The sequence below is a fragment of the Cynocephalus volans genome, chromosome 8 (genome assembly GCF_027409185.1).
Source record: "Cynocephalus volans isolate mCynVol1 chromosome 8, mCynVol1.pri, whole genome shotgun sequence".
Taxonomy (NCBI): Eukaryota; Metazoa; Chordata; class Mammalia; order Dermoptera; family Cynocephalidae; genus Cynocephalus; species Cynocephalus volans.
The window spans coordinates 17,868,302-17,883,353 of record NC_084467.1 but is presented as its reverse complement, the minus strand read 5'-3'; the positions used below and the strand labels follow the sequence as shown (position 1 = coordinate 17,883,353).

Here is a 15,052-nt window from a genome sequence, read left to right as displayed (position 1 = left end):
ACGGGCCCTAATTGCTTTAAGAATGTTGGAACCGCTGACTTTGGTTCATGAAAAAGACATGAAGAGGACCTCAAAGGGAATTTCTAAGAGACAGAAAATCAATGGCCCTTACATCCTGGCCCCCAGAAAAGGTGTGTGTGTGTGTGTGTGTGTGTGTGTGTGTGTGTGTGTGTGTGTGTGTGTGACATACATACATGCAGTCCACTAACTGATCCAGCAAAAACACATGTACATGCACTCACAAATACCCATTTTCAAGTGCATGTACATCTGGCTTGACACCATATACACATGTACACGTGAACAGATATCCTCTGGTTGATCTCCTTGTGGTTAGGTGTGTACCCATGCAAACATATACCTATATGACGCGAGAATGTGCTCACACAGTGGTGGCATACACACACAAAGACAGATGGAGACCTCCCACGCAGATAGATGCACACATGTTTGGTGCAGCGTAGATGTTCCTATCCATGCACTTGACTGGTCCAGCACACACAAAAGTGTGCTCCTCCCTACACTCAAATGTGCTAGGGCAAGTCAGGCAGACACAGGAACACAAAAATGTGGGGTAGCAATGACTCACAACAGTGTCCAGGGTGACCTGCACAGGCAAGCGCATGTGCACGGCCTACCCCTGAAATGTACGTACGTGCTCATAGGTCCAGAGATGTTCCAACCACACATGCAGACGCTGGATCAGTGGGCACATGTGTGCACATATGGACACACAAACACACTTCTAGCAGGACCAGTACATACACATGCATACCAGGGATGCTCTTCACATTTGTGCACATCCCTCCCGGGTCTCCAGGGAGCTCCCACAGACAGCTCTGACAGCAGGGTGTTGGGGAGGGCAGCCCAGGGCTCAGGTTGCCAGGGATACAGATGTGGGGCTTCCAAAGCTACATTGCCTGCCCGGGCCGTGCAAGAAGGCCAGCGACCACCCTTAGGTCTTTTTTTTTTTTTTTAAAAGATGACCAATAAGGGAATCTTAACCCCTAACTTGGTGTTGTCAGCACTACGCTCTCCCAAGTGAGCTAACCGGCCATCCCTATATAGGGATCCGAACCCGTGGCCTTGGTGTTATCAGCACCACAATCTCCCGAGTGAGCCATGGGCCGGCCCTCACTCTTAGGTCTTTAAAATGTTGCTAATCAGATGACTATGCCTTTAAGGGGGGAAACTGGAAACTTGAGTCTGGTTTCCTGAAGGAGCCAGTGTAACCCTGACAAGTACCATGTCAGGCCTGCAAAGTCCTCAGGGCAGAATCCTTTCTCTATAAGGCTGATATGAGGCTCTGGGCCCAGAATTTGCTGGGACAGGGGACAGAAATAGCTCTATGTGGCCCCCACAGCCCACGAAGGTCCCACCTCACGCTCCACCAAATAACCTGTGTTCAGTGACAGCCCCTTAATTGCTATGTGGCCTAGAGCAAATCATTTGCTCTCTTTGAACCCCCGTTTCCTCATCTACAAAAAGGGAAGGTAAGAACGCTGAGCATGCATTTAGCACATTCCACGCTGCAGTCCGTAGAGCTAACATTTACTGACCACAAGCCTCGTGCCTTCCTTTCATTATCTCCTTGAGTCTTCACAACTTGCTCTGTAACATTCCATTTATCATTATACCCATTTAATAATAGTAAAGACGAGATCAAGGCTTTGGGAGGTGAGTCACCTGTCCAGGGCCACATAGGCAGCTAATGTCAGAGCCAGTATTTGAACCCAGGTGGCTCTTACCCACTTTGATAAATCTTCCTGTGTGCAGGTATGTGGAACATGGCAGACAATGTGGAGTCATTAGCCTTGTGTCACAGATGGTCACGCTGTCCTGTTGGCCTCTTATGGGGTATCATGAGGACAGGTAGAACAGAAGACACTGTTAGTATGACACTGAGCTCCAGAGGTAGGTGGTGGGTGGGAGGGAGTGCTCTCCCAGGGTTCCAGGGCAAAGAGGCAGAACCCAAATTTGGATGTAAGTACCCTGACTGTGAGCTGTTCCTGTACTGCTCAATGAAAGCACCCTGGCTGGTTACAGCAATGCCATCCCACAAGCACATATTAGACATCTGTTGTGTGCCCAGGCTTGCTTGTAACTAAGGGTCATTCCTCCCCATGTGGTCTCCACCCCTACCCCACCCCCACTGCCCCCCGTACTTAGACATGTCCACATTGCCCTGTTGTCTAGGAACTCTGCCAGGACACTGAGCTGGTGTCCACCCTGAGAAACATTCCTTCTCAGAGCAGGACAACCCCTCTGCTCCCCATCCTTCTCCTGTCATCTGAGTTCCCTTAACTCCTTTGAGCCTCCCTCAAACCTCGGGAAACTAGGAGTATAGGTCCCATTTACCAACAGGGAAACTGAGGCTCAGGAAGAGGACCCAAGTCAGTCTCATGAGTGGCAAGTGGCAGGGCAAGGATATCGATGCATGCCAGGCTGCTCCCCCTCTCTCTTCCAGCTGTGTGTCAGCACAGACCCAGGCCATAGAGGGGGCTCTCACCAGCTCCTGATGAGAGAAATGGGTCCACAGCAGGCTCCAGTCTGGCACCACATCATAGGGATTCTGAACACTGTCTGGCCAGGGCCGGGAAGAGAGCAGGGGCTGAAATCACATTTGTTAATGTAAGAAAATGAGTAAGACTGAAAGATGCTTGTTGAGGCCTCCAGCTCCAAGAAGGATTTGAGATTGCACGAGAAACCCTCAGTATCCAGAATAAGGACTCTATCCATGCCTAGAAATATCCGTCCCCACCACAGGCAGACCTGCTGGGCATCCTGGCCATGTCGATCCCTCAGGAGCCTTCCAGAGGTGGCAAGAAAACCCCCAGCCTTTCCAAGGGCCTTTCAGTAGCATCACTCACACCAGGGTTGGGAGAGTCCAATGTCTGAGACTGGGGTGGGTGGGACTCTGCGACAGTATTTATTGAGCACCTTCTACGGGCTAAGTATCATCCTAGAAAGTGGAAATATAGCAGTGAACAAGAGCCAGAAATGTCTGTCCTCAGGGAGCCTACATTCCAGCTGGGGAACACAGGCCGTCTTCAGGCACAGGAACCAACTAGTCAATATACAGTATGTCAGATGGTGATCAGATGATAGGGAGAAATAAACAAGGCGGGGGGACGGATGCATGTCTGCATAAAAATTGGGTGATGGGGGACCTCGGTGAGAAGGTGACATTTAGGCAGAGACCTAAGGAAGGTGAGGGAGCAACCAGTGTGGACGTCTGAGGGAAAAACATGCCAGGAGAAGAGATAGCCAAGGAGGCCAGTATGCCCGGAGTGTGGGAGGCAAGGAGGAAATGTAAGGAGACAGATCAGAGAGGCGAGGGGGGACATATCGTGGGCCTTGTGGGCTTAGGACCTTCGCTGTATAAGAGGGGGAGCCTCAGGGGATTCTGAGCAGACCAGGTTGTCTAGGGGCCCCTCTGGCCGCGGGTGAACAGACCATAGTGGGCAGGGTGGAAGCACAGGGCAGGCATCCAGTGGGCTGTTGGACAGGTGAGTCTGGACTTCAGAATGGAGGTCCTGGCTGGAGATAAGCCAGAGAAGGCATTTGAAGTCATGGGACTGGATGGAATCACCCAGGGAGAGAAGAAGAGGAGGCTCAGGACTCAGTGCTGGGCCCTCCAAAGTGGAGGGGTGGACAGATGAGCAGGGTCTGGCCATGAGACACCCAGAGAGGTAGCAGGGATCCCAGGAAACAGGGCGGTCCCAGAAGAGGGAGTGGTCACTTTGTCAAATGCTGCTGGCAGGTCAAGGAAGTGGAGGTCTGGGAACTGCCCACTGGACTGGCAACAGGGACATCACTGGTAGCCTTGATGATGAGCTGTTTTAGTGGAATGATGGGGGCAGATGCCTGACATGGACAGGTTGAAGATAGGTCTCAGGAATCAGCAGCAATGGAGGTCATGAGGGTCAGAGCCTACGCTTCACAATCAAACTAACCCAGCAATCCTGTTCTAGTCCCAGCTCTGACCTTCCTAGCAGTGAGCTGTGGGCAGGTCACTTTATCTTGCTGAGCCTTAATTTCCTCATCTGAAGAATGGGGATAAGACCCCTTTTACTTCCTAAGGGTGCTGGGAATCAAATGAGATAACGATTGTGGAAAAAAGGTACTAAGGGTGAAACATTACCGATATTCCAATGGGACAAGTATGGGTTTTGAGTTTCCTTTCTGGCTTCACAACCATCCATCATCTGTGTGACGTTGGGCTGGTTATTTAACCTCTCTGAGTCTCCACTTTCTCTTCTGTAATAGTACCCAACCTCTGGAGACCGTAAGGATTCTACACCGAGCCTAGGGCATAAGTCCTTGTGCATAGTGAATGCTCAATCAATATACATCTGCGTCCTCCCTGGACCCTTATTCGTTATTTACAATTAGAGTCCGGGGAGGGTATAGAGAGTTGGGGGAGAAGGACCTTGACTTTGAGTGCTGGGTCCCTAGACAAGTCATTTCATCTAACTGCTTTGGGCCTCAGTTTTCATAACCGTGACATTGGTGAGCAGGAAGAGCCCAGGCCCAGGAGGCTGCAGCACTGGGTTGTAGTCAAGGCTCTGCCCCCCAAAGTGTATGTGACCCTGGGAAAAGTCATGTCCCCTCTTGGCTTCCTTGTCTCTAAAATGGTGATAATAACCTCTGCCATGATTCTCTCATGTGGGTATCATTCAGATCAAAGTATCTCATGGGGTGAGACCAAATGCTCCACAAAAGCAGCCTCCAATCTTTGCTGGAACAAAGCAGGGTGAAAGTAAATAAATACTGTACATATGTAAGACATTATAATTACAAATGGCATTTACCCCCCTCCCCCAAGCTATGGGGGAAAAAAAAAACCCCAAAACAAAACTGAAATGGTTTGGTGTAGTGTAAAGAATTCTCATTAGGACTTTAGGAGGTCCAACTTCTGATTCCAGCTCCAGATCTGCCAAGGTGACCAAACCTGGGCCAGTCACTCCCTTCCCTGCCTCAAAGCCATGGTAGGGATGTAACAGATGCTGGGTTTTGGGGGGCTTTGTAAATTCTGACGATGAGGAATTAACAATGTAATGTGTCCTCCTCCCCAAGGCAGGGAGTCTGGAATGGAAGAAGGGACTCTGGCATGTCTCAGTTCAAATCACTTACCTGCTGCGGGGCCCTGAGCAACTCCCTGTCCCTCTCTGGGCCTCAATTCCTCATGTGAGGTCAAAGAACACGGAAGCTTGGGGTGGGGGGCACAGGGAGAAGCAGCAGGGATGGGGCTGAGGACAAAGTTTCCTAGGGAGGGGGTGCCCCAATAGGGTGAGATGGAGGCCAGAGCAGACCAGTGGGGCCTGAGCCAGCTGCCGCAGAGCAATGAAAATCTCTTAACCACACGGAATTGTTAACTGCTCCCAAATCCTGTTGTACCACAGGCTTAGAAAGGCTTAAACTGTTAAATGCATAAACTTCCTCAATAAATGGGCCTCTCTCGCCAGATCCCAAAGCCTAGCCAGATGAAAAGGCGGTGACTGGAGGGAGGGAACTTCCCAGCTGTTTATGGTCCTGCTGGAGTGTTCTGGAGGCAGCCTGCAACCAAACTCGTCAACCTGGTGTTTTCAGGGTACAGAGGAGCCAGTTGGGGGCTGAGAGAGGACAGCACAGGGGCTCCAGGGTCAGATGGCCTGGGTTCAAGTCCCATCCCTTCCTAGCTGTGTCACCTTGGACAAGCTGCTTAACTCTCTGAGCCTCAGTTTCTTCTTTTGGAGGAAATAGGAATGACCTTACCTAACCCCGCAGGGTGAAGGGGGTCAGTGGCATACTACTCATGCAGAAGAAATCACAAGTGGGAAGCACGAGAGCACAGACCTGCCTCTGCCACCTCAGTGGGGTGTGACATTGGCCGAGTCTCAGTTTCCTAATCTGATGGCAGCATTCAAGAAGGTAACTGTGCAGGAAGGGCCAGCGTGAGGTGGGCATTTAGTAAATGTACTGTGTGGGACAGATGAGGGACTTTTCTCTCTGGCCAGGGGTTAGCCTGGGTGGGGGGCCTCCTTCCCTGAGGCCTTGTGCCCCTTTGTTATGAAGAGAGAAGGCCCATGGGGGCTTCCTCACGCCCAAGCCTTTACCACGCTCCGTCCTGCTGCACATCTCTTGATAGGAAAGCAACTCACCTTTCAAGGACCAGCCATGGGGCTCCCTCCTCCCCTGCAAAGCCCTTCTGGTTTCCCCCATAGGGCGAGCCCCATTCTTCCCTTGAAGTCCCATGTCCTGAATATGAGCCCCTTGGCTGGTTATCTGTCAACCTCTTTTTACTCCCACCATTTCAAGGGCTCCTCAGTAACCCAGGAGATGGGCAGGGCAGGATTTCATGTCACCATTTCTCAGGTGAGGAAACTGAGACTCTTCCCATTGCTGCTGGTCACTCTCCATAGATCTGTGGGATCAGGGCCCAAAGGCCAGGTGAATAAGACGTGGGCTTCAGTTATGAAAGAAGAGTCCACTCTGGTGTCAGCCCCCTCCAGGTTAGTAAATTGTCCCAGCAAGTTGGAGAAAGCCAGGCTCAAATTCTGGCTCTGCTACTGAGTGGCTGTGTGGCCTTGAGCAGCTTGCTGACCCTCTCTGGCTCAATCTCATCATTTGTAAAATGGAGCTGATAATATCAAGAGAAGATTCAATAAGATAATGGAAGCATAGTATATAGCACTGTGCTGGGCACACAGCTGAAACCTTTCACCCCATCCTGGGTCCTCTCCAGGCCTCCCAGGCCTCCTTTCAGACTCTGCCTCCCTCAGCCTCTGGCAACAGTGGAACTGAAGGCCTGACAGCCCCTCCCACCCTTTTCCCTTGGCCAAGAACACCTGCCTCTCCTCTGCTCCTCCCTGGACAGCTGCACCTTGTCTGGAGATCAGTGAGAGGCCTGGGTTTTTTTTTTTTTGTTTTTTGTTTTTCTTTCCTAAATCAGTATCTTTTCCAACCTTTTTTTTCCCCCCTGGATGAATTTCCTTTCCTGCCCTTGGTTCTTCCCATCCTCCAAAGCCCTGGGAAAATGGGTCCTCCTCCAGGAAGCCTCCCTAGCTCTCTCCTCACTCCCTCCTAAGTGCCCTAAGGCTATAGATATGAATGGAGCTGTCTCTCATACCCCAGACTAGAAGCTCCATGAAGGCAAGAAGGTCCTTAATCATCTTGCCAGCCCCCACATGTGGCCTGGGAACTGGTGCAGAGTGGAAAATGAATGATCAGTTATGAGGACCAAGAGCCAAGATTATCCAATATTTCCCCCCAACACTGCTGGGAATATGAAGACCAGAGAGAAAGAATCATCTCACACTCTGATATCCAGATCCTTCCATTTAGTTGACTCAGAGAGGAGAGAGGGCTGAAGTGACCCCCACCCTCCCCAGGAACACCCCCTCTGGTGGCCTCTGGGCCTTTGCATCTCTCCTGCTCATCACTCAGCTTCCACGTGAGCGGCCTCTCTTCCAGGAAGCCTTCCCCTGAACACCACCTCCCGGCTGACACTCCCCTGGATAGGTTGGCTGTCTCTGTCTGCTTCCACAGGCCACTCCTGCCCACACTGCGTTCCTCAGCATGACACACATCCCCCTGCACCTTCATTGTCCACAGACATACCTGATAATATCTCTAGACGGGTGGTCCTTGAGGGCAGGCACCCCAATGCCTGACACACAAAAGGCACTCAATCTGAGTTAGCTTCCTGGTCCTTTACAAAGACATCATTGACCTTTACAAGCACCAGAAATATCAGAAGCTGGTGTTCAGTGCATGTCTGATGGATGGTTGGATGGATGGATGGACAGGAAGTGGGGGAGGGTGTGGAACTGTTCCAGTATTTAAGAGCAAAGACCTGAATAGCTTGAGTGCATTGGCCAGGGTTCCCCATCTAATTCCCTTCCCAATAGGTTGGCCTGTGTGGTCTCAGCTCTGGCTTGAACCTGGGGGTCTGGAAGAGTTGTCTGTTCCCCCTCCCCCAGCTGGTGTCCCCACCCTGCCCTTGAAGAGAAGCAGCAGAACCTTCTGTGTAGGGGTCTGGGCCTCCCCTCCCACCCAGCATTCCAACCCTCACGCCCTTTCCCCAGCCAGCACAGGCTCTGCCAGCTGGTGGCCTCCCTTCTCCTGGCCCCTAGATTGACTGCACCCCACCCCCGCAGACTCCCCCAGACACATCTGGGCCACTGGTCCAGCCTTTATGGGAAGAGCTGAAGCTGAAAGCAGGGTGGGAAAGAGGCCACCCCCAGCATAGCCCAGGATCCAACTCTGAGGTCCCAGAGACGATCCCTGACCCCTGGCCCCCTCCCTCCCCTTAGCTGGGGAAGCACAGGATTCTGGGAGTGAAAGACAAAATAAAGCCACAGGCATAATGTCCCATGCTGGTGAGCATGTGGGGAAACCGGCACTCTCAGAGCTGCTGCCAGGAGGGTAATTTGGCAACACCTATAAAAAGCTCTAAAATAAAGTATGTGCCCTTTGACCCCACAATTCCACGCCTAGAAACGTATACTACGCAAATAGCAGCAGCAGTGCAAAAAAAACAGAGGAACAATGAAGTTCACCCCAGCGTTTATTTGAGATAGTAAATGCTGCAATCTACACGTTGATCAATAGAGCATCAGTAAATAAATTACAGTACATTTATACTATGAGATTCTAAGAGCCTTCCAAAATAATGTTGTAGATCTAACATGACATGGAAAGATGTCCACAAAATATTAAGTCAAAAATCCTCATGTATTTTTAGTAGGAGTCCATTTTTTCTTTAAAAAAAATCGATATGTGTAAATAAACATAAATACACCTGGAAGAATCCAAGCCAGTTTGCTCACAGTGGTTATCTCTGGGTGAAGGGATTATGGGTGATTTAAATTTTCTCCTTTTTGCTTATCAGTAATTTCTAAAGATTCTGCAAATAACCTGCATTGCTTTCGTGATAAAGAGAAGTTATTTTTTCCTCAGAATAGAAAGCTCATCAGGGAAAAAAAAAAAAAAAAATTACACGGGCAAAGACCATGTTCGTAAAAGTCCTTTTCTTATTTTTCTAAGAGTTTGCTGGGTATTTTCTCATTTACTCTTAACAACAGCCCTTCTGTTTATCCTGTTTTGCAGATGAGAAAACAAAGGTTGGGAGAGGGTTGGTTGCTTGCCCAAGGTCACACAGCCAGTGAGAGGCAGAGCAGGAGTTTGAAATTGGGTCTCTAAAGCCAAGGTCAAGGAGAGGTCATAGCTGGGGGAGAGAGCAGGGCTGGGGGCTTCAAAGCAGGGCAGGGTGGGAGAGGGAGAGGCTGGGAGGAGAAGCCCGGCAGCTGGGAACTGGGAAGTCTGAGCTACAGCCAGCGAATCAACATGTGCGTGCAACCACCCCAAGCTGGCTCAGAGCCCCTCTCCCCATCCAAGCTAAATATTAAAAATCCCATTACGCCCCGATGGTATCACAGCAATCACACTCACTGTGGAACTGCCTCCAGATCTATTACAGATGCGGGCTGGCTATTGGAAGAGATGAGGGTAAGCCCCCAAAGGCAACTAGGCTGGGGCTTCTGCTGGGCAGTGGGAAGTAGGGGCTGAGGTGGGCAAATCGGGATATAGAGACAGACAGGCTTTCAGACACTGGGACAGGAGCACACTGACAATCAAACCTGCAAAGATCTGGAAAGAGTAAAAGAAACAGACTGAGGGCCTTGGGTGAGAGAGGCTATTGCAGAGAAGGAAATCCAAGGATACCCCCTGCTACCCCAGCAGACCTGTTTGTGGGAAGCCCCAGTGACTGTGATCCTGAGGAGGCTGGGGACTGGGGTAGGGGAAGGGGACATAGGTCTTCTGAAGGAAGTCCCAGGAGTCCCCAGCTGGCAGCTGTATGGTCAGTGCAGGCCCAGATTAGGCCCTCAACAACTCGTGAATAGCTGAAGAGGGGAAAGTCATGTTATGTCCCAGCCCCTAACCCAGCAGAACACTCGTCACTCATCAAACATTTCCTGTACTGTCATCAAACCTCAGGCCTTTATTCAAGCAGTTCACTTGACCTAAAAGTCCCTCCCTCCCTCCCCTCATCGATCCAAATCCTACTCACTCTTCAAGGCCTAATTCAAATGCCACCTCCTCCTTGAAGCCTTCCGAAGACCCCAGTCAAAAAAGATGCCTTCTTTCTCAAGTTCACAAAGTGCTTTCCCTGGATGGACCTCATTTCTGGAAGGACCACACTCTGCCTTATCCCCAGTGTGTCTGAGTCCTGTGCTCATCCAGGAGCCACTTGAGGCCCAACCCTGAGTCTCAGGGTTTCTCAGGGACCCTCTGCCTGGAATGCTCTCCTGCAGCCATCCTAGGGCAGACCCCATCAGCTCGAACGACCCTCTTCCAAGAAGACTTTCCTGAAGCAGGTCGTCTATTCAATCTCCATTGTTCCCTGTATTTTTTCTCTCTTTGCTCATCACAGTCTGCAACTAGTTTATTTATTTGATTTCATTAACTTTTTTCCTCCGTCTTCCCCCATCCACCCACCCAGACTGAAAACTCTGGGAGGGCAATGAATGTGTCTGTCTTGTTTGTTTCTGTATTGCTCAGCACCGGGTTTGTACCTGGTTCATAGTAGGTGCACAATACGTATTTGTTAGAGGGCTAAATGGCACACACAGGGTACTCAATACATGCTTCTCCAGGCCCTTTCCCTCTCCCACTGTGCCTTGCACACAGTGGGCACCAGAGGATGTTGGTCAGATTGAATCAGTTTATCCCATAGTTTTGTAAACCACTCACTGCATCTGGAACTCACAACCCTCTTTAGTCACCACTGCCACCCCTAGGGTGGTGGCCACTCCCCCTGAGGACTCATCTACTCCCCACCTGCAAGAAGACTTTATCCAGCTGTATTTTCTCTAATTTATATTAACAAAGCAATGGATTTTTCCCCCATTAAATTATGTTTCAATATTAAATGGATCTTTTCAAACCACACCCTCCCAGAGATTCTGCTAATGTCCTCTCCCACCTCTCAGGGTAGACATTCCGTGGGTGGTGTGGGAGGGCTGGGCTTGTGGTCATCCTTTTGGCCTTGAGTCCTAGCTTGGTCTGGCCAGGGATGTGTTATCACATCCTGTGTCTGAGTTCATGGTCCTGTTACAAAGTTATCAGGGCTGCTTGTTTAAAAATGCTGATTCTTGGCCCCACCTCACAGCCACATTACCAGACCTGGGGGAGAGGCTTGAGCCAGACCCAGGAATCTGTGTTTGAACCCACTGGTGATTCTGATCCACAGTAAAGACTGAGAATCCCTAAGCTAGAGGATGGGAAAGCACTTGGCCAACCACTCAGATGTGAGTATTAATCACTGTTCCTACACGTCCTAGGCCAGTGGGACCAGTGCCTGGGGACTTGGGCTGGAGCAGCCCTACATCTGGGTGGCTGCAGCACAGGCCACAGCAATAGCTGTGTCCTTCTGGGTCCCCTGAGCTCATTGATCACACCCTGACTGGCCACCACTCATACCCAGTGACTGGCCAGGCAGGGCCTGGGCCTTGGGTGGGCTGTCAGGTCCAGGGGAGGAGGGGAATGGAAGAGGGCCAGGGCTGGACACACCCTGCCCAGCACCACCCCACACCCTCACGACTTGCAAGGAAAGGCTCTGACCCTACGATCCTGCCTATGACAGGCAATCTCCAAGATACCCCCAACGACCCCACCTCCAGGCATCCACACCCTGTGTGAGTCCCTTCCCTGGAGTGTGGGCTGAATTAGGTAACTTAGTATAAATAAAGAGAATGTGGCAGAAGTGATGAGATGTCACTTGTGAGATCAGGTAGTAAAAAGATTGTGGCTGCTGTCTTGGGTGTTCTCTTGTGGCCCGCTCACTCCAGTGAGGGACTGAAATCATGGCACATGCAAGAAGCTCATGTGGTAAGGGACTGAGCCCTGCCAACACCACATGGGTGAGCCTGGAAGCACATCTGGAAAAGCCTGGGGTCCAGGCAGAGACCTGCTGCAGGGGTGGAGCCACCACAGAGGCCATCTACTAGAACAATGCCGAGCAGAAAAGTGGGGTTGGAGCCCCCGCAGAGCCTCCACCAGGGAAATGTCTAGTAAAGCCAAGGCAGTGGGGCTGCCGCCAGAACCCCAGAACTGCAGGGCCACGGGTAACATGCAATGCAGGCCTGGAAAAGGCACAGGCACCAGCGCAGCCCACTGGGCTGTGCCTGGTAGAGCTGTGGGAGTGAGGCTGCCCAAGGCTTTGGGGGCCCAGATGCCCCATTGTGCCCATGATGCAGGACTTGGAGTCAAAGATATTTTGAAGCTTTAAGATTTAATGTCTGGCCTGCTGGGTTTCAGACTTGTTTGGGACCTGTTACACCTTTCGTTTGGCCTATTTCTCCCTTCTGGAATGGGAATGTGTACCCAATGTCTGTTCCACCACTGTTATCTTGGTAGTAAAAAAATTTGATTTTGATTTTTACAGGTTCACAGCTGGAAAGAGTTTTGCCTTTGGTCTCAGATGAGACTTTGGACTTTTAAGTGGGTGCTGGAACAAGCTAAGACTTTTGGGACTGTTGGGATGGAATAATTGTATTTTGTATGTCAGAGGGACATGAGTTTTGGGGGGCCAGGGGCAGAATGATGAAGTTTGGATGTGTTGTCCCCTCCAAAATTCATGTGGAAATTTGATCCCCAGTGTGGCAGTGTTGGAAACTGATTGGGTCATGGGGTGGATCCCTCATGAATGGATTAATGCTCTCCCTGGGGGAGGGGGGATTAATGAGTGAGTTCTCGTTCTATTAGTTCCTGCGAGAGCTGGTTGTTTAAAAGACCTTGGCACTTCCCCCCTCTCTCTCTGGCTCCCTCTCGCCATGTGATCTACTTGTACCTGCCGGCTGCCTGCTGCTTTCTGCCATGAGTAGAAGGAGCCTGAGGCTCATGCCAGATGCAGCTGTCCCAGAATCGTAAGCCAAATAAACCTCTGTTCTTTATACATTACCCAGTGTCAGGTATTTCTGTTATAGCAACACAAAATGGACTAATACAACGTCCCTCCCCCGTTGAGACTTCAGATGAAACTGCACCCCCAGCTGATAGCCTCATGGCAATTTCGTGAAACTCTGAGCCAGAGGCACCCATGTAAGCCACACCTGAGTCCCTGATCCTCAGAAACTATGAGATAATAAATGTTGTTTTAAACTGCTAAGTCTTGGGGTAATTTGTTATGTAGCAATAGGTAACTAATACACCTTCTCATCTGAATACCCCTTCAATGACAGTTCTTCCTGCATCCCTCCTTGAGCCCTTAGCTATGGCCATACTAGACTGGTCTTCCTAATGGGCCAAGCTGATTCATGTCCCAGCCCTTTATTCATGCAGATCCATCCTCCAGAAGTCCTGGACCACCGACCCAACATATTCCTCTCCCAAGACTCAGCTCCAATGTCACCTCTGTGAAGCCTTCAGTCATTTTCTGTGCCCACTGTAGCCTGAGCAGTTCCTATTAAAACAAATCTAACACATCCCCACCTTGGTTCATTTACAGGTCTATCTCCCCTACTAGGTTGTGAGCTCCAGAGAGCAGGACCACAGTTTGATTCTTCTCTGCATTATCTGATGGTCAGCACAAGTCTGACACAGAGCAGGTTCGGTGACACTTTGATGAGTGAATAAACAATTGAGTGACTGGTTCCCATTCACTCACTCTGTCCCCCATGCCCTGTCTCACCAATGCCATCTTCCAAGTCTGCACACTTTCCCACTCAAGAATATAAAACCCAAATTGTTATCCTGTCCAAGAAACCAGCCTTTTCTGCCAACCCAACTTCCCCATTTCTTTTCCAGAATCATCACCTCTCCACAAGCTGGCATTCCCTGTTACCTCTGATTCCTTCCCCTCCTCCCTTTCTGACTTGGCTTCGCATCGCACTATTTCACTGGCAGAATATCCCTTGGCCATACCCCTCCTCTTCCCCAGCACTGTGGACACACAGTCCAGCCTGTCTTCATCTCTTGAGATTACTGCCCCAGCTCCCCTACTGATACTGCCTCCTGTCTCTGGCACGCCTGTTCATCCATCCAGGGATCTTGACAATGCTGCCTCTCTCAGAGGGCTGAAGGAAGGAGCCACAGAGATGGTAGAGGCAACAGCACTTTATCAGGTGAGGCTCACTGCATCCATCCCCAGGCTAAACTTTCACTGAGTATCCAGGGCCCCTGGAATAGGGTCCAAACTCTTAGTCTGGCATTTGAGGCACCCCCGGATCTGGCCCCAACCTCTGATTCCAATGGAGAATGCAAGAGGAAGTGGCACAAGTAGGCTTCAAACCCCCTATACCACCATCACCATCACTGTGCATACTGCCAAGCACCTGCTGCAGGTGGGGCTGTGTATATCTCATCTCCTTTAGTTAACATCTATAAGCACTTCCTGAGCACTAGAAACTATTATGAGTGCTTTACATGTCTTAAGTCCTTGACTTTGCACACCACTCTATGAAAGAGGGTTTTACACTTGGCCAAGGTTACAACTGAAAACTAGCAGGGTTGCAATTTGAACCCAGGTCTGTCTACTTCACAGCCTTCTTCCCATCATGTAGTGCCTTTTCCGAACTTCTTATGGTTACAAACCAACTTCACGATTCTTTGCTACATTCCAACGCCACCTGTAGTATCGTTTACTTGATATTTTTTCTTAAATTAACTATGTGGCATGGTGGTTAAGAGGGTCGGCTTTGGAACCACACTACCAGGGTAAGAATCCCATACTCTCCACTTACTCTCTGTGTGAGATTTCTGAGTCTCAGTTTCTTCTGTACTTAATCCCACAAGGTTCTTGTGGGATTAAACGAGTCAAGTCATACAAGCGCTCAGCACACAGGAAAAGTGGAAGTCATGGGGCTCAGCTCACAGAAAGATTGCACTCCCCTTCTCCTTGAATCAGAAGTGACCACGTGACTTGCTTAGGCCATTGAAATGTGCATGGAAGTTAGGTGTGGGTCATTCCAGATGGATGCTTTAGAGCCAGTATACAACCTGCCACACTCTTTCCTTCCGTCTGCCCTGATGACAGCAACATTGCAAATGGCTCCTCCAACCTACTTGG

At 50.3% G+C, this 15,052-nt stretch overlaps 1 protein-coding gene across 1 annotated transcript in view; it reads right to left on the bottom strand.

The window, feature by feature from the left end:
• Positions 1-15,052, bottom strand: part of EPHB2 (EPH receptor B2) — a 128,576-nt gene that overhangs the window by 100,244 nt on the left and 13,280 nt on the right. The window lies entirely within an intron of this gene.